This window comes from Rhinoraja longicauda, chromosome 5, assembly GCF_053455715.1.
Source record: "Rhinoraja longicauda isolate Sanriku21f chromosome 5, sRhiLon1.1, whole genome shotgun sequence".
NCBI lineage: Eukaryota > Metazoa > Chordata > Chondrichthyes > Rajiformes > Arhynchobatidae > Rhinoraja > Rhinoraja longicauda.
Window position 1 is genome coordinate 58,501,527 of NC_135957.1, and position 19,479 is coordinate 58,521,005.

The 19,479-nt window shown below is 40.5% G+C and overlaps 1 protein-coding gene across 2 annotated transcripts in view; it reads right to left on the bottom strand.

Annotated features, from left to right (window-relative positions):
* Window positions 1-18,737, bottom strand: part of LOC144593677 (heparan sulfate glucosamine 3-O-sulfotransferase 5) — a 235,454-nt gene extending 216,717 nt beyond the window's left edge. For both annotated transcript variants that reach the window (XM_078399618.1, XM_078399617.1), the window contains exon 1: window positions 18,216-18,737. The gene's annotated coding sequence lies outside the window, so the exon portion shown is untranslated. The remainder of the gene's footprint in view (window positions 1-18,215) is intronic.
* Window positions 18,738-19,479: the final 742 nt, after the last annotated feature.

A 19,479-nucleotide genomic window follows, 5' to 3' on the forward strand; every position in this document is an offset into this window, starting at 1 on the left:
GGCCCATGGCACTTACACAGGCAGATGTGCTGGAACTCCAGAGACTAACTAGACGAGCTTAGCACCACTACCCAGAATTGAAAGAAACAAGCTGATGGTGATTTGTCACAGGTCTTGAGGGAACCAAAAGACAAATCAGATACAAGGTGGAAGACTGAGTGAGTCCTCCTTTGCTGCGGTACTGATTAATGTCGCACTTACAACAGGTTTGCCTCGTGGTCGTCAATTCCAGCATACTCTAAGCCGATGAAAAACAGCAAAAAGGAAGTCTATTAGTCACTCATAAGCCTTAACACCCCAGAGGTTGAGAAATTAAGAGTAAACTAAATCTGCTGTTAATTTACATGAATAATGCTTACATCAATTAACAATGAAAAAGAGGGTATTGTGTTTATGGTGAAAATCCAACAATTGCATTAGAATAATATTCATAAAAGGTTGAACAACCTCTATCTGTATGCACCAAAGATTTTCATTAGCAGATCGGAAACTCCAAGTGACAATGATTAATGACTAAGCCAAAGTATTGGTTTGCTGATAAGAATCTTGAATGCTTAATAAAGACATGCAATTCTATTACCTCTGAACAGCCTTGAAGATTAGAAATGGTAGAATTATCTGGCATCTGCTTCTGATGCTATGCTTTATCTGAAGACGGAAGCTATTTTTTTCCAGAGAGACTGCATTAAAGTTAAAGCCTCATCAGGCATTCCAGTGGATGCACAAAATAGTTAGAGGCTGCTTGAATAATCATTAGATTATGGGGCTAGTATCAGGGAGCCTGAAGTAACAATCCAGAGAGGCAACAGAACCATCCAATCACCAACTAGAGAGCGGCCCTAACCTAACATCTACCTGATGGGAGACACTCAGACTATCTTTAATCGGACTTTACTGGACTTTATCCTGCACCGCACATTATTTCCTTTATTCTCTATCTGTTCACTGTGGATGGCTTGATTGCAATCATATATAGTCTTTCTGTTGACTGGATAGCATGCAATAAAGAAAGCTTTTCACTGTAGAGCTTTTCATATGTACTTGGTACACGTGACAATAAACTGAACAAAACTTAACTTAAAAATGCCAGAACCTGCAGATCAAATCCAAATTCCGCACTCAAAGATTCAAATCACCCTGCCAACCTTTTATTTCACTCCTACAATCTGGAAGAAGCTTTAGGAGTGCAAAAAACCTGATCACCAGTGTTCAAGAATAGAGAAAGGGTAGAAACAAGGAACTGCTAATGCTGCCTAATAAACAAAAGGACACTAGCATTAGAGTTATTAACTTATTGACTTTTGTTTATTATATAACATCCATGTGCATTGTGTTACCGGCCTATGATGCTGCTGTAAATAAGGATTTCATTGTTCTGATGTTGGTACATATGAGGATTAAACACTTTTGACTATTGATAATAATAATATATTCCTTTATTTGTCCCACACCAGGGAAATTTGCAGTGTTACAGCAGCAAAGTGGATAGCAAGAGACATTCATTATAAATAAAAATAAAGATAAGGATAATTGTCATCATTTACTGTGTTTTTTCTTTACTGTTACTGTTGACTGGTCAGTTGACTGGTCTGCTGGGAGTAGCGCTGGTTGTACAGTCTCACAGCAGTGGGAAGGAAGGACCTCTGATACCTCTCCTTCATACACTTGGGGTGAAGGAGTCTGTCACTGAAGGAGCTACTCAGTGACAGTGTCCTGCATGGGGTGGGAGTCGTTATCCAGCAGCGATGTTATCTTTGCCATCATCCTCCTCTCTCCCACCATCTGTACTGGGTCGGGGGGCAACCCAGGACAGAGTTGGCCTTCCTGATCAGCTTGTCAAGTCTCTTCCCCTCCGCTGCTGAGATGCTGCTGCTCCAGCAGACCACTCCATAGAAAATGGCTGATGCCACCAAAGTGTTGTAGAAGGTCCTAAGGAGTGCCCCCTGCACTCCAAAGGACCTGAGTCTCCTCAGTAGGTAAAGTCTGCTCTGGCCCTTTTTGTACAGTGCATTGATATTTTCAGTCCAGTCAGGTTTATTGTTAAGGTAAACACCCAGGTACTTATAAGAGTCTACCCTCCCGATGTCCATTCCCTGGATGTTCACCGGTGTTGGGGGGACGTGGCTGTGCCTGCGAAAACCCACCACCATCTCCCTGGTTTTTCCCGCGTAGATTCAGAGGTGGTTCCACTGGTACCAGTCCACAAAGTCCTTGATCAGTTCTCTGTACGCTCTGTCCTCGTCGCCTGTGATGAGGCTGACGATGGCAGAGTCGTCAGAGAACTTCTGTAGATAGCAGTTTGCTGAGCTGTGCCTGAAGTCCGCAGTGTACAGGGTGAACAGGAAAGGAGCTAGCACTGTTCCCTGCGGAACCCCCTTGCTGCAGACCATCAGATCCAAAACATAGTCCTTTGTCCTCACATACTGTGGTCGGTTGGTGATATTCATGCCACATATAGTCATGAACAATGGTGGATAATTAAACAATTGACAGGAGGAGGGATGAGTCTCAGTCTATGTGCCAGAGATGTACCTGAGTCTATGTGCCTGCAGGCAAGATTTTCTATGTACTTTACCTCACTATACTTGAGCAAATGGCAATAAGCTCGACTCGACTTGAATTGAGATTCTAAGAAAATTCCAATCGAGAGCAAAGGCAGAACAAAGTATCTAAACCCAATGGAAATACTAATGCATTCATAACGATTGATTGATTGAATAAAAAATACAGCACGGAACCATGCCCTTTGGCCTCCCGAGTCCATGCTGTCTGTCAATCACTAGGTCGAACATTTTCTATGTAATCCAATTTTCACATCTACTACCTACTTATGAGGGACAATTTCCAGAGGCCAATCAAACTTGCAGGACTGTGGTATAGCGGTAGAGCTGCTGCCTTACAGTGCCAGAGACCTAGGTTTGATCCTGTCAGTCTGAAGTAGGGTCTCGACCCGAAACGTCACCCATTCCTTCTCTCCAAGGTGCTGCCTGACCTGCTGAGTTACTCCAGCATTTTGTGATACCTTCGATTTTTACCAGCATCTGCAGTTATATTCCTACACTGACTACAGGAGCTGTCTGCATGGAATTTGTACCCCCTCCCTGTGACCGTGTGGGTTTTCTCTGGGTGCTCTGGTTTTCTCCCACACTCCAAAGATGTACACTCCAAAGGCTTGTAGGTTTAATTGGCTTTGGTTAAATTGTGAAATTTGTCTGTAGCGTGTAAGATAGTGTTAGTGCACATGGTGAATGCTGGTCGGCGTGGATTTGGTGGGCCAAAGGGCCTGTTTCTGCCCTGGAGCTCTAAAGCCTAAAGTTTGAAATCTAAACCTACAAACCTGCACATCTTTGGAATGTGGGAGGATACTGGAGCAGCTGAAGAAAATGCACTGGGTTACAGGGAGAACATGTAAACTTTACAGAGACAGCACACGAGGTCAGGATCAAACCCAGGTTCCTGGTGCTGCGAGGCAACTGCTCTGCCAGCTATGCCACTGTGCCTCCTCATGCTCATGTTCATGTGTGCTAAGTGGATGATTCATCCTTAGGGTTTTCTGATGGTTTGCAATATCATGGACACCGGTCTTCATTCGACTTAATTGACAACATTTGTTATCGGAAACAGATATGGTGGTGAAACTGCCCTCTAGAATTAGCTGAACCTCCAACCAAATTGGTCCTGGATTGTTACTTGCCAAATAATGTGGAACATTCCCTTCATTAAAAAAAACACAACAAAACCAGTCCAGTTAAATACTGTTGTAATGCAAAATTTGTTGAAAATATTAAGGAGTGGCACTTTGCTTCGATTTGCCAGGGCCACTTGGTCAGATTTTCACCACTACTTCAGTCCAAATGTCATGAGAGAACTGGACTCTACGAAAGTGATGAGAGTGAAGGCATTTGATAACAAGATAGCCTTTGGCTGAATGTAGTTTCAATATACCTTAATAAAATTGGTCAATGTGTATCAAGGGAAGAACTCTCCACTGACTGGAGTAACATCTTGTAAAAGGGAAGACAGATTGATTGGGAATCAGTCTAGCTCCAGAGAATCACCTTCACAGTTCCTCAGCGCAATGTCCTAGGCCTAACATCTTCAGCTCCTTGAGCAAAAAATAAACTGCTGGAGGTACTCACTGTGTCAAGCAGCATCTGTGCAGGCAAAGGGGTGTTTGACGTTTCAGGTTGTGACCTTGCATCAGGACTGGGAGTGCAGAGGGAAGATGGCCGGGATATGAAAGTGGAAGGGGGAGTCCAGACAAGCGTTGCTAGGTAAAAGATGGAACCAGTTGAATGGGGGAGGGAAGGTGCTGGTTATGGAAAGATGGGTGTGGGGGGAGGAGGAATGATTGTGGGAGAGGCTGGGTAAGTGATAGGTGGAAACATAAGGAATTAGGCAGATGGAGCTGGATGGCAGAAGCGAGGGAAAAGGTTAGGGACGGAGCTAGTAGGTGACGGGTGGAACCAGATAAGGGAAGGAGGATGGGCAGATGGAACTAGGTCAGGGGAGAGATGGGAAAGGTGAATAAAGGGAGAAATCACTGTAATGACAGAGGAAAATACACAATTGGGAGAAAGATAATGGTCAGGGATGATGGGAGTGAGATGGGAAATATTCGGGCACTCACCAAACCATTTATTGACCCGTTCACAGTAATTCCACTTTTGCATCCGCTTCCTACACACTAGGGACAATTTCCAGGCTAATTAACCTATGAACCTGCACGTTTTTGGGATGTGGGAGGAATCTGGAACATTCGAAGGAAACCCATGCAGTCATGGGGACAACGTGAAAAATCCACACAGCCAGCATTCGGAGTCAGAATGAAACCCAGGTCCTAGGAATTGTGAGGCAGTAGCTCGACCAGCTGTGCCATTGTGCAGCCCCTGTCGTAGTGTGGTGTTCCATTTTTCCAGGATGGTCACAAATACACTGCCACAAAATACAGTCATTACCACATTTCTGGTTTATTCAGTGAATATTCTCACCATGCTGCCCTCAGCCACTCAATTTACCCACTGTTAAATGTGGTGGCCTGGAGAGAGTTAATGTCAAGACCAAAGGTAGAATCTCCATCAATATTAATACAACAGTCCACATTACTTGCTTCAGTGATTTCTTGAGACCACCAATGATGTCATCAGTACCCTTTATTTAATCATATTACTAATTTTTTTTCTCAAAATGAACATGGAAGTAAAAGGGATGTCAATAATCATTCTCTGTGCTTGATTGATTTTAGAAGGTTATTAATGATGACTTTCATGCTTTTTTCCCCATTCAATATAATCATGCTCATATAATAACATTTGTGAATTGTAAACCAGTTTACGAATAAAATTAAAAAAAGATTATTCCTGATCTATCCTTACATGAGATTACTGTAATATAATAATATAGTACAGGGAGAAAACACTAATAAAAATATTGAAAACCTGATGGTAAAAAATAATGAGAAATATTCAGAAGCACATATCTGTAATATTGCTTTATCAACTTCATCAAACCGGAGTCAAACATGCTAATTTAATAATTATTCTGTCCTTTCCTTCTTGGTCCTACCACAATAAGTTTTTATCTCACAATTGTGCAGTTTAGTCACAGGTACTGAACCATGGTAACAATCCAGGCAGTGGTTAGAATTCCTGCTGCTTATTTCAGAACTCCACGATTCAAAGCAAAACTAAATGAAAACATTTAAAGTATACAGATTGATGACACTTCACTGTGTGTATATTTTTTATGCAGAAGTTTCCCAATAGATTATTTGTATTTATTGTTCTCTTTGACATCCTCTATAGGTGTGGAAAATATTGCTGTTTTCATCAAAAATTCAAGTCACAAATATTATTATTTCACTTCTAAATTCCCACAAGCTATTTTGAAGTTTTGTTTCACCTTCCCTTACTAGATTTCTAAATGCAAAATATTATTTCCCAAGAATAAAGGTAACCCATAGACTGTGCGGTTAACAGTGAGTTGAGAGTTAATAGTACGGGTTGATTAAACTTCTTTTTAATTTGCTGGCTTCATTTAGAGTCTTTCGTTAAGATGGAAAATGTATAATGGTGATGATCATGAGTGAAAAGTGACATCCCTGGTTCAGTGCACAGGTCAGCATTTTTGCATATTCACCACCAGAATTCAGATGAATACTGATCCCGCACCTAATCTCTGCAACCTAATCCCAATTTGTTTTTCTCTATTCTAGTTCTATTGAATAGTCCTCAACCTGAAATGTTAACTCTTTCTGTTTCTACATATGCTGCCTGATCTGTACTTTCTGCATTAATTTCAGTTTCATAATCTGCTATTGGTTTTATTTTCCATTTATATAAATATTCCCAGTACAGAATGTCATTGCTTTAGAACATTTCTTGTTTGTGGATTCATGAAAGAGTTGCTGAACATGGTCTGTAATTTGCCTTTTGGGAAGAAATATTTAATCTGAAGAAGGGTCTCGACTCAAAACGTCACCCATTCTTTCTCTCCAGAGATGGCACCTGTCCCTCTGAGTTACTCCAGCATTAGTATAGTATATTGTATTTTAATAAGGTTGCTTGAAATAACTTTAAAATGTTGGAAAACAACTGATAGTGGTGAAAAACGTTTCACTTTTATCATAAAAATGCTATAGGCCTATCGTATAAATGTTAAAGGTTACATACTGCAAGTGCAACATGAACTCCCTCACATTATTGAAAATAATTAGGTGTATTGACAGTACATAGAATTGAAAGTCAATGGTGAGAAGATAATGGGGTGTTGCATGTTTAAATAGATAGATTAATTAGGTCAAAGAGTAGGTGAACTCCATACACACGGCAGGCACCTCTGTGAAATGGGAAGCTCTTTGCAACCCATAATGAAGGAACAATCAATGTTTTATATGTTTATAAACAGAGAACTGTCTCCTTTTAACAATAGGGACTGATCACCTGGTCACCAATATTCTATATGTGGTATTTTCATTTATTAATTCTTGAAAAATCAATGGTAAATACCTAAATTTACACTGATGACAGCGTAAGTTAAGGCTGAGACAAAATCTTTACAAGAAGATGGAGTTAGCTTGCTATTCCTTAAACTTACAATGTGAAAGATGTTCACAATGAAATTAATTTTAACGTTGGGCGACTTGATATATGCTGCTGCACATGGATCTGCAAATTCTTAATTGCAAACCAACGAGCTGCACAGAATGTGACACTCAGGTACATTGATGGATTATTTTAGAAATTAGTCTTTCAACAATTAGCGAAACTATTAATAGAAAAATTCAGGCAACTTGTACAATCCAATCATGACATGATTTGCTATCTGAAAGTGAGCTACGACATGGTGATGTATTATCACACCAAATGAGCCTTGATTAGTGCTCTGTATTTGTTGTGTACAGTGATCGTGGAAATAAAATATTTTCTGTGTATTATTGTTTCAATGCCCACTTGTACATTCCCTTGGAATCAAAAGAATGCAACCCAATGTGCAACCAGTACCGGACAGCTCTGGTTTAATCTAATTACAATCAATTAATTAATTAATTCTCCATTGATATAAATTGTTAAACTCTATTTAGTACAATCCTGAATGCCCATTAACAGAGTTGGAATTCAGGAAATAAATTGTCATACACATTATGGTATTAATATCAAATATTAAAAGCATGGAAAGTGGGAGGAAACTGGAGCACCCAGAGGAAACCCATGTGGACACAGGGAGAAAACACCGCACAGACATCACCCAAGGTGAGGATTGAACCCTGGTCTCCGACGTTGTGAGGCAGCAGCTTTACTAGCTGCACCACGCGTCGCCCATTGCTGCCCACCATTCTGCCCACTCTGCCCGATGTTTCACAGTATTATCATGAAATTGTCCAGTGAACCCGGTAAGTAAGAAGGGTTTCAATTTAGTTTCAATTTTAGTTTAGTTTATTGTCACGTGTACTGAGGTACAGTAAAAAGCTTTTTGTTGCGTGCTAACTGGTCAGTGGAAAGACTATACATGATTACAATCGATCTATTTACAGTGTATAGATATACAATAAGGGAATAACGTTTAGTGCGAGGTAAAGTCAGAAAAGTCCGGTCAAGGACAGTCTGAGGGACATCAGAGGTAGATAGTAGTTCAGCACTGCTCAAGGGTGTGTGGGAACCGGGGTCCCAGCCAGGTTTCAGGAGAATGGGTAAGCCTGAGCCCAGGAGAATTTCAGGGGAACATTGAAAACGTCACAAGTGAGCTGGACGCTAAACCATCGGGATTTCTGAATAGAAGAAGGGTCTCAATCCGAAACGTCACCCATTCCTTCTCTCCAGGGTTGCCGCCTGTCCTGCTGAGCTACTCCAGCTTTTTGTGTCTTTCTGAGGTTTCTGAATACTCAGATAGCAGATTAACAACATTTTCCTGCACTTGAACATTTATTTATGGGGTTATCATCAATTTTAAACTGACATATCAAAACATTCTTCAGTGTCACCTCCTTTTAGTATATTTTGGAGGATTCATAATATTAGAAAATGTTTGCAGTTTAGCCATCACCCACCTGATTGATTAGTAGGACTAGATGCTACAATCCCTAAGGTTTGCACTACAATTGACTGGTTCTTGGGGGTGACCACTAGGTGATGTTGCTACCATTCAGACAGATCTTCAGTTGTGTACCTCAACGTCACTGGGTGTTTCGGCCTTTTATCACAAGACACCCTCAGTCGAGGCAGGCCCACCGCAGGGTGATCAGACCTGGGTGTGTGTCTTATGGTTAGCCTCTAGATGGTCACGTGGCAGCCCAGACAGTATCTTTTCTTTTCAGCCACAGCCAGTGTGGCCAAAAATGGTGTAGCCACATTTCCCCCTCATTTGCAGGATTAGATGGTACATGATCTCAGGGAATGGGGTCGCGTTAGCTGCAATGGAAGAGGCTATGGTTAAGAACTTGATGAGTGGTGGTGTTGAAATCACTGAAGTCACTGAAACCTCACTCATAGGTTTCCTTCCTTTCAACTTCCCATTATTCTATAATCTCTTCTGTTTTATGTGGTACAAATGGTTCAGGCACAAATCTTTCACTTAATCTTCATCAAAAAAGGCTAACTTTGTGCCTTTCTCCTTTCAGACTACTTTGAACTGCAATCTCACCAGTTAGTGCCCAAAGCAGTGAAGACATGAAGGCACTGTCATTGTAATTAAGTTTGGCAGGTGCCAGTTCAGATGCCACGTGAATTAGTGATGCCACATGAATGAGAAATTAGTTTTGTAGCTGGACTTGCACCTCGTGAGTCACTAGGCATGAAATGCCTACAGGCAGAACAGAGCAGATGTTTGGGGGTGGAGGGAGGTGAGGGGGGGAGGGAGGTGGTTGTTGAGGCTTGCTCCTTGGAGGATGAAGTTACAGTCAACAACTCCTGAAGAGGAGTCAGTTATTGACTCAGCTAGGAAAGTTTGTGGAAGGTTAAGTGTATACAGAATAAAATTGTACAATATCCTGCCTGATAGCCTGCATGCCCTGCCAAAGAGCAGAGAAACATTCAGTACCAATCTTGCACAGGAGTTGCTTGGAGTTTGAGCCTATCCCTTCAAGCATGGACATGGTGGGCAACTCTTTTACACATGTGAAATCAGTAATGAACAATGTATGAAGGCCAACATTACAAATTGCATTTGTGACACCAACAGAAATGATCCATTGTAGTGAAAATTCAAACTTCAGCCCTTTATGATTTGAATGCTTTTGTTCAGAGGGCTTTGCAGGATCTCACTACAAACCAATAAACTATGCTCTATCAGACCAGGAATGCTGAGGCATCATCTGGAGGAGTAGTAGTGGTTCTAAGGATGGAAAACCTGCTCTTCTGCCTCAGTATGATGGTATATGGGGTATTAATCTCCTTCTATCATTCTGCCATTGATCTTAGCTAGTTAGCCAATCCTCAGTGTTTTTTTGAGAGATGAAGCATGGAAACATGTCCTTTGGCCCGCCAAGATCATGCTAACCATCGATCACCCATTCACACCAGTTCTTTGTTATCCCACTCTTGCATCCAATCTCTACACATTAGGGGCAACTTACAGAAGTCGACTAACCCACAAAACCACACGTCTTTCGGGAGAAAACCTGAGCATCCAGAGGAAACCTACACGGTTACAGGGAGAACAAGGAAATTCTACACAGACAGTACCCAAGGTCAAGATCCAACCCGGGTCTCTAGCACTGTGAGGCAGCTGCTCTACTAGCCACACCATAAAGCCGTCAGCAGCTGCTTATAACAAGAAAATGAAGCTCAAAGCAGGGCCACCTGGCTGCAAAGATGTTTGTGATCTTTCTGCAGAATTGTCAACAGACTCCTTCACTTAAGTTTAATTCATTGGTCACAAATTTCTCCCCAGAAAGTGGCGGCCTGCCTTCTTTCTCCTCTTTCAATGGAGCATGGATACTTCTTAATAGGCCCTGAAGACTTGGAGAAAACCTATGAGGTCACAGGGAAAATGTACAACCTCCGTACAGACAGCACCCATAGTCAGGATCGAACCTGGGTCTCTGGCACTGTAAGGCAGCGACTCTACTTCTGTGCCACTGTGCCATCGAAGAAGATATAGAAAAATATCTCTGGAAGAACCTTGGAGTAATGGAGTGCTGAAACAAAGGGTGGTACAAAACTACAACAAAGGTGAATATTTTTATCCTAACGATCAATCTACAGTGAATTTAGCTCTGATTTATTCTCCGAACATTTAATTAATTGCAAAAGTCTTAAGTGTAGCTCAAGCAAAAGTCTTCTCTGCGTACTTTTGAAAGAAAGTACTCTCCTTTGTTATGCCCCATTTTATGCTATATTAAAGCAGTCGACAATAGTATATTGAGTTGTTATCCTGTATGACCATGAACCATTGATAAAATTGAACAACATTTCGTCGACAATTATGTTCGCTGATTCAGAACTAACAATGCCATTTTATTCCTTTCTAACTTGAAGTGGATTTTTCCCAGATTCAGCCTGATGCATGCTCTTATTGAGACACATGGCAAATTCTGACCACTCTCAGTCACCCAGAGCTCTGATAAAAGTATCAAGATGTCCTCATATTTATGTATTTGATGCAGAAATGGAAGATTTTGTTTCTCATAGGATTGATTTAGAATATCCACACCATGCAAAGATTAAATAAATGTTTTTTAATATACTTTTTAATATAATTATTAAATACTTAAATGTTTTTTAATATACTTATTAATATAATTTATACTTTTAAAACATTTTAAGTCAATGGGCTTTGACAGTTATCAGGCATGAACTGTGTATTATTTTAAGAATATCTTAAAGACTTTGAGGGCTTCGGGAAGGAAAGATGATTTATATTTAGCATTGATGAGTGTAGATCCAGGCCAACAGATTTCATTGTAAAAGCCTCTCGACTTCCTTGAATTCTATATTTCTGTGAGCTTCAGTTTATTAATATGCTGTAGTGAGGAGAAGGAAGTTTATTTTCCCTTACCTGGATTTTCATGTTGTAATGGAGGAAAGTTGGAATGTTTGGTGAAGATGTTAAAATCTTAGCAGCACTTGACGTTCCAAGGAGGCTACATCTTTGAGAACGGTACATCATCAACAATGCTCTCTTCCAGCTTTCTCTCGCCCTCCCCCGCCCTCCCCGTACAATCAGTCTGAGGGCGGGACCTGACCAGAAACGTTACTTATCCATGTTCTGCATAGATGTCGCCAGACTCACTGAGTTGCTCCAGCACTTTGTATCCTTTTGTACAAATCAACATCCGTAGTTAGAGTTCCTTGTTTCTACATTATTGATAATGGTGCCTTGTACATAGAATGTGCTAACATGACAAATGTATAGACCCGATAACACTATGAATGTATAGACTAAACACAGTTATAAATGAAAAGAGAGGTGTGCACTGTTTATGACCAAAGATTATTTTTGAAATAAAAAATAGTTCAAGACTGGGGTAATTACCCAGATTGATCATTTTGCCTACAAGCACATTAACTTTTTAAAAAACTGATAGAGGAAAAATTTGCCCTAATATAGCACCATTCCTGGGATCAGACATTTCTAAATACTTTACAGCTAATGAAACATTAGTTAATGAAGTGTAGTCATCATTGTCATGTAGGAAATGTGGCAGCCAATTTGCACACAGCTGGCTTCCACAATTAACAACAGGATAATTAACAGATAATCTTTTTTTTGCCCTGTTGACTGAGGAATAAGTATTGGGAAATAAAATGTTCCATCAAGATTTGTTGTGGAGTTGTTCTGGCACTGCAATGATTCATTTCTTGTTGCTGCTAGTGAGCACTCTGTCACTCTGTGTATCGCCGATTCATGTATTTGATGAAGAAATGGAAGAACTGTATCCTGAAGAGAGGGCAATTTTGATTCTGTCTTCGCATCTAAATACTCTCCTGACTTTTCCAATAAGGCAAGGGAAGGAAGCAATGCTCAAGCCTTGAGTATATCCAAAGCCATAATTCATAATGTATTCTTCATAATATTTAGTATTATTTAGTTTAGTTTAGAGATACAGAGTGGAAACAAGTCCTTTGCCCACCAAAACTGCGCTGACCAGCGATCACACATGCACATTAGTTCTATCCTACCCACTGGGAACGATTTACAGAAGCTAAATAACCTACAAACCCTGGAGGTCTTTGGAATATTGGAGGAAACCAGAGCCCCCGGAAAACCCACATGGTCACAGGGAGAACATACAAACTCAGTACAGACAGCATCCCCAGGTCTCTGACGCTGTAAGGCTGTGCCACTGTGCCGCTTTTATGTGTGAGTGAAATTGTGTAATTAATTTAAGGTAAAGTACACGAGTGCATTATTTTAAGATGATACATTCTTTTCTGGTAGAGATAGAGGTCACAAAGTTAAGCCTCATACCTCCTAAAATATAGGAGTACAAGAGCTCATTCAATCAATTATGCCCATGCTGGGTAATTGAAAGGACAATGTAGTTTCAGTCTACTGGCCATTACACATGGCCTTGCAAAGGTTTCCTCTTGCCCTTGTATACAGCAAATGAATCACACAATTTTTCTCTCTTTACCCATCCCCATCTTACCTTTAAAACCCAACTCATTCCATTGATACTTTGAAGGACACAGAGAAGCTAGTTGTTAGAAGCAGTTGCCTTCACCAGTGCAACAATCAGGAATGTATATGGGTGATAGACACAACATGCTGGAATAACTCAGCGGGGCAGGCAGCATATCTTGAGAGAAGGAATGGGTGACGTTTCAGGTCAAGACCCTTCTTCAGTGTATATGGGTGGCTGCAAAAACAGAGTACAGAGAGTACCCTGAAGTTACAATGGTGAGCAAATTGTATTAATTGTAAAGCAGAGCCAACAGGAACAATCCTCCATCTTCCAGCTCCATCTTCCAGTTTGTTTACCTTTTTGGTGGCAGCCTGCAGATGATTCTTTTAGGCACACATAGACCACCTTTCTTGAACACAACTGTTACAGGCCCGGCCTGACCCTTTTTGAACCCGTGTGCAAATAACAGATGCATACTTGTGACTCCTGGTGGTAGTAATTTGTATTAATTGCTCGTGCTAATTCACAATTTAGAAAAACTTCATTAAAATGGAATTTCAGATGTGATGCCCAAAGTGAAGCCATTATGACATTGTACATTTAACACCAGCAACCAAAAACAAACCACATAATGTATGCAAATGCATTCTACCATAATTCAACATTTTATAATTGTCAAATGACTGCTGCACTATACAAATTTCTAGGCCAACAAGCGTGCATTGATTCCTAGGAAGCAGTTAACATATTTTCTATAAAAGCCCAAATCATCTCAGGAAAATGCAGAATGAAATTAAAGCCATGGCAATTTTCCAATAATGCTTGTTTTAAATGTTCCATTGTCAGACTGGCATGAAATGACCTGGGGAATTTGGAAGTTATCATATTAAGTAAGACTATGAACTTAAGTTATTACCAGTAAAATTATCTGTAATTGATTTAACCATTTAAAGTCATTTGAAATTAGTTTAAAACACTTATTACTTTTACATTATTAGCAGATTGTCATTTAACCACTTTGATTTTGCTCTGTAAAACCATCAGGACACACTGGCAATAGCAGACTATTATATCACTGCACTGCTCATGAAATTGCTGACCAAGTATCTTTGTGGCATTTCTGAAAACACACAGCTTATGATTTGCAGTAAGAGTGCAAGGTTTGCATCTATCATTTTTTTTCTAATTACAATGACTTATTTTCTGGTACATGCTTAAATCCACATGTGCTTCCAGTCAAGTTAATATTGCGCTCTTGGAAAAGCTGTCATAAATGCAGCCTTAATGAGGTTTTCATTGACAAACAATTCAATTAATTAACTTTTTTCTCATTGTGTGCAAAATGGATTCTATTGTACAATGTTTCAATATACATGTTCAACAATGCAAACACATAAAAAAAATAATATGGAGCACCTTCCTTTCAAAAGCACGATAATATATTGGTGTTAGCTGAAGAATAATAGATTCTCAATCTCCTGTGACTTGAAACAAAACCAAGAAGCAACCTATAAATTTGATTGTGTATGGGGGAGGGAGTCTCCTGTTCCACATTGTGAATCACATGAACTACTTTTCATCACATGCTGTATATCTGTAAGCACACATTCCTCTTTAAAAAATGAACAATGATAACCTGTTTAAAACAAAAATCATACAGAGAAGTAAACCAGCATTTGGGGGATTTATTATATTTCAATGGTGATGTTAAATCGCTTGTGTAGAAAGATTAGAGTTGACAGACTGAATTTAAAAAAAAGTTGTTTCCTCCTTCATCAAAGTTGCTGAGGCTGATTCCTGCTGAAAGGAGCTGACAGGTAACAATCCCAGTCCACTCTGCATCTGCCCACTAGGAAGACGGTACAAGGATTCTCAGTCACTCACTATCGCTCTGATTTTTGTTCTGCTCCCCTGCCTGTATAAAAGACATCGCAGAATGCACACTTCATGCTGACAACTCACTACACAAGAACCTACTGACATCATCTACCACACCATTGGACTTTCACTGTCACATACACTCCGCAAAATTATTTCCAGCCCACAAATTAATAAGCAAGCTGGGAAAAAAATATTTTTGTGAGATATTTAACTACAACAAAGAATCCCAGCTTATCCCGGTCAGATATGTTTAGGGTTGTCTCTAACTGATTATCACTGTTTCCCTGGAGAACAATCTCATTTAATAGAGCTCATATTATGGTCTGATCCAATGTCATTGTTAATCATTAGTGCCCATGTGTCGCCACTCTTTTACACAGACTTTTCATACCCCTGTATTTCATTATCAGGTAAGCAAGTATCCACAAGTTCATTGCCTCCATTCAAGACAACACCATTGAGATTCCAGTCATATTTATTGTTAAAAAAAATCTTTTGATTTTACAAGAATTTTATCCTTCCACTAGGTTTCTGTGGGGAGAGCTAACAAAGGAACCAAGAGTGGATTTCTATTACTGCCATTCTAAGGCTTTCTTTAACAATCAATGCTAACATTGTCTTCAACCTTGCGATTGCAGTCGAAAATACATTACTTAAAAAAGAAACAGACCATTCATGGCTCAGTGGACTAACACTAGATGGCAGTGTCAGGGGTCATTTTGGTGTGAGTTCCTAATTGGAACTTGACAAAATGGAGACTGTACCAGCAGCTAAATGATTTTTCATCTTGTTCATTATTAAATTTGTTAGATGTTGAATGAACCATAAAACAGGAGGAGAAGGCTTATAGGATGATTACAGTGGAAGTCGTAAATATCCGGGAATGATTAGAAGATGCAAAGAGGGAACTGAGTGATGCAATGGGCTCCAAACTGGTTTTTCGTCACTCAGTCCAGTATTCTGAAAGATTCAAATATTAGCGAGTTTGGGCAGCCTCTATTCATGTTCTGTGCAGGCACTAGCTCAAAGCAGAAAGCTCTATTAAAAGGCTCAGAGAAGATCTGATGAAATGAGGGAAACCCATAGTGCCATTATTGAGTGGAACTAATACCAAGGCTTGTTAAAGCAAAGCACAATTTAGTTTAGTTTAGTTTTGATACAGCCTGGAAACAGGTCCTTCAGCCCATCAAGTCTACCACAAACCAGCGATCACCTGTTCCAATTGGTTTAATGTTATTCCACTTTCGCATCCACTTCACACCACGGGAAATTTACAGAGGCAATTAAAGCTACCAACCCGCATGTCTTTGGGATGTGGGAGATAACTGGAGCACAAGGAGGAAACCCATGTGGTCACAGGGAAAACATGCAGACTCCACACAGACAGCACTTGAGGTATGGATCGAGCCCAGGTCTCTGGCTCTCTACCAGCTGCACCACTGGGTCATCCATTATATTAGACTACTATTCCTGCTTCAAAGTGTATGCTTCTGACAATGACCATAACAGAAATATTCCTCACCTAGAGAAGCCCCAAGTATGCGTACAGAGTTTTTCCCACTCACTCTGTGAATTCAGTGAAAAAAAGTCAAAATTCAAAATGTTGGTCTCAGATAGTTTTGCTGTGTGGGAGTAAGCTATTTTGGGTTAGGGAGAAAAATAGCTTGGGACAAGAGATCTCCAGAGATGTTGCCTGACCTGCTGAGTTACTCCAGCACTTTGTGCCCATCTATAGCTGGGACCAAGATTAGGCCCAGCTGTGATGCATCATCTGCTTGAACATTGTGACAACCACACATGATCCCCAGCCATTTGGACAATATACCAGAGTTTCTGGCAAGTGAACAATGCCTTTAGGAAAGGATAAAAGATTGTAGGGAAAGTTGACAAAAATGAGTGCACAGAAGATTGCAAACAATGATAAACACCATGCACTTACCAACTGTATATTGCCACCAATTTGAAATTCCACCAGTATTAACACATAGGAATTCAGGTTAAAAAAACAGGGAAAATGTCATAATATTTTTTTTCCAATACATAAAATTGCCTCACTTTCTCAGCTCTGTAGCTGGTTAAACACACTTTGCTCAAATTGACAATTCCCATCCAGCCCATGGGAGGAGCATTCGGGACTGAACTTGGACTAAACAAGGGATATGTCAGTTTTTAAGGTGAGATATTCTTTGGTCTTCCTAAACACCGTGAAAGTACCAAATAAATACTACCATGCCTGTCACAGAGAGAAGTATAAAGTATTGTCATACCTCGAACCCACTGGTATACGATGGGCCTTTCCCACTATAATACCAGCCATCTCCCGAGGTAGCTTTTAAAATTTTATTCCATTTAAACCACTTCCTTGGCGGCATCACCCCATTAAGCCGATCTGTGATCTGACATATTTAGAGTCATTTTCCAAGCTGTTGCAAACATCTTTTAATTTAGAAAGTCTATTTAGGACTTCACTGTGCCTCACTGATTTCAGTTCAATTGTTTCCTTAGTCAGTAGAGCATTTCATTTTGTTTCCTGAAGGTCACTGCAGGCTGGCTCACTAGGAGCATACAATCTTTTCAGCTGTGCTGCATTCTGCGCTACAGTGTCATTAAGATAAATGGAACAATGCACGTGCATGCCTACTTCCCCATTTACAATTATTGAATCTATTATCATACGGAGCAAATTAGACCATCACTGAACGAGCAGCTGGAAAACATGCTGCAAAAATATATAATTTCCTTTTTGTTGAGGCAAGCTGGCAAACACACATTTCAAGCACATACACAGAATAAAATCAAATGCAAATGTCAATATGTTAAATTAAAAAATAATACAGCTTCCTACGGGATGGTTGCATGTGGATTGGAGCTCCGTAAGATGTACAAATACCTGCTGCCTTCTCTGCTGGCATACCACGGGTTAAGCTCTCATGTACTAACACTGCAAAGGTCATGCTAGCTTTTCTTTGGTACAGATATTGCAATACATTAGCACTGTGGCATAAACAAGCTTCTCCCAGTACACAGGAGCCCCGTACATAACATTCCCCCCCCCCCCCAGCATCACCCCCACATACACACACAAACGCACAAGCACACATATATATCTTGTACCTGCTGTCAAAGTGCTGAAACACCATCACATACCCTGAACTTTCTGCCACTACTCATCCACACCGTTTAGCAGCTATCAGAAGTCTTCTTGATGCCAAAAATAAATACACCACCCACCGCCCATCCCCCCCCCAAAAAATAATATTTTTGTGCTTACCTATTAGGCATCCTCCACAGGAGATGGCTGATGTTTGTCTTGAATGATTCAGAACAGGATATAAGGGAAACTGAGTTTAGGCTCAATGTTCCCAAATCCCACAGAGACTGATACCAGGCGCCTTACATACACACAGAAGCACATTAAGAGCAGCCTCCTGTCTTTCAGAAGTGTCCATTCTCATCCTGAAGTATGCTGCCTCTTCTGCTGCTTCTCCTGCTGTTGTTGCTGCTGCTGCTGCTGCTGCTGCCGCCTTATTTTAGTATTCTGTTAACAAACCAACCTTAGTCTTCACTGCAGCTACATGGATATGTGTTAGTACTGTCCCGGGCAAATGATGCTCAGGCAGCACTCAGCAGCTGCTTCTCTCTCTCTCTCTCCTCTCTCTCTCTCTCTCTCTCCCTCTCTCTGTCTGATGCTGTGCAACTACTGGCTTATTGCACTTCCGCATCTCCAACCACTCATGCTGAGTGGGGAATAGGAGGTCTTTAGAGGTACGTATTGTCTGGAGCCATTAGAAGTAGACTTATGGCAGAGAGCGTTCACAGCCTGCTGCATGGACTGTGGACAGCTCATCTGGGACAGGCTCCTAGCTGCTTCTGCGTACAGCTGAACAAAAGCTGAGTTTGTTATTTTCTTCTGCGTCACCGGTGAAATGAAAACACATTATCAACAACAATATAAATTAAAATAAAACCCCATTAGATTAAAGGAGAGAAAGGGGTGGAGTTAGGGTAAATCAGTCAGTACTCAGCTTTCACCCTGAACAAAATGACCTATTAGGTGTCTAAATTTGTCAGCATCATTTATTCATGTGGGGATTACAATGTTTCGTCTGAGCCTGAGGGGGATGCTTAATAGTTTAAGTTCTGGTACGCGGGAGTCCAACTAATAATACTCCCAGTTCACGAAGTTTGATTTAAAGGGTAACATTATATGCCTTTCTGGATCTTACAATTCAGCATTTGGCTAACTGTACAGCTTCATTCTGGGAGTGCAGACTAAAGAAAGATTACTCTTGGTGAATTTGGTTTGTTTTATACTCAAGACAATGTAGAATGTACTCATAATAATAAAAAATAGTTATTGTGTTTCACTATTCCTGTTTCATTGCACATATTGGAAAGTTAAAAGGAAGTTCATTGTTATGATTGATCAGGGTGGCATGGTGGTGCAGGGCTGTTTCACAGCTCCAGAGACATGGATTCGATCCTGAGACAGAGGTTCACCTGCACCTCCTCCAACCTCATCTATTGCATCCGCT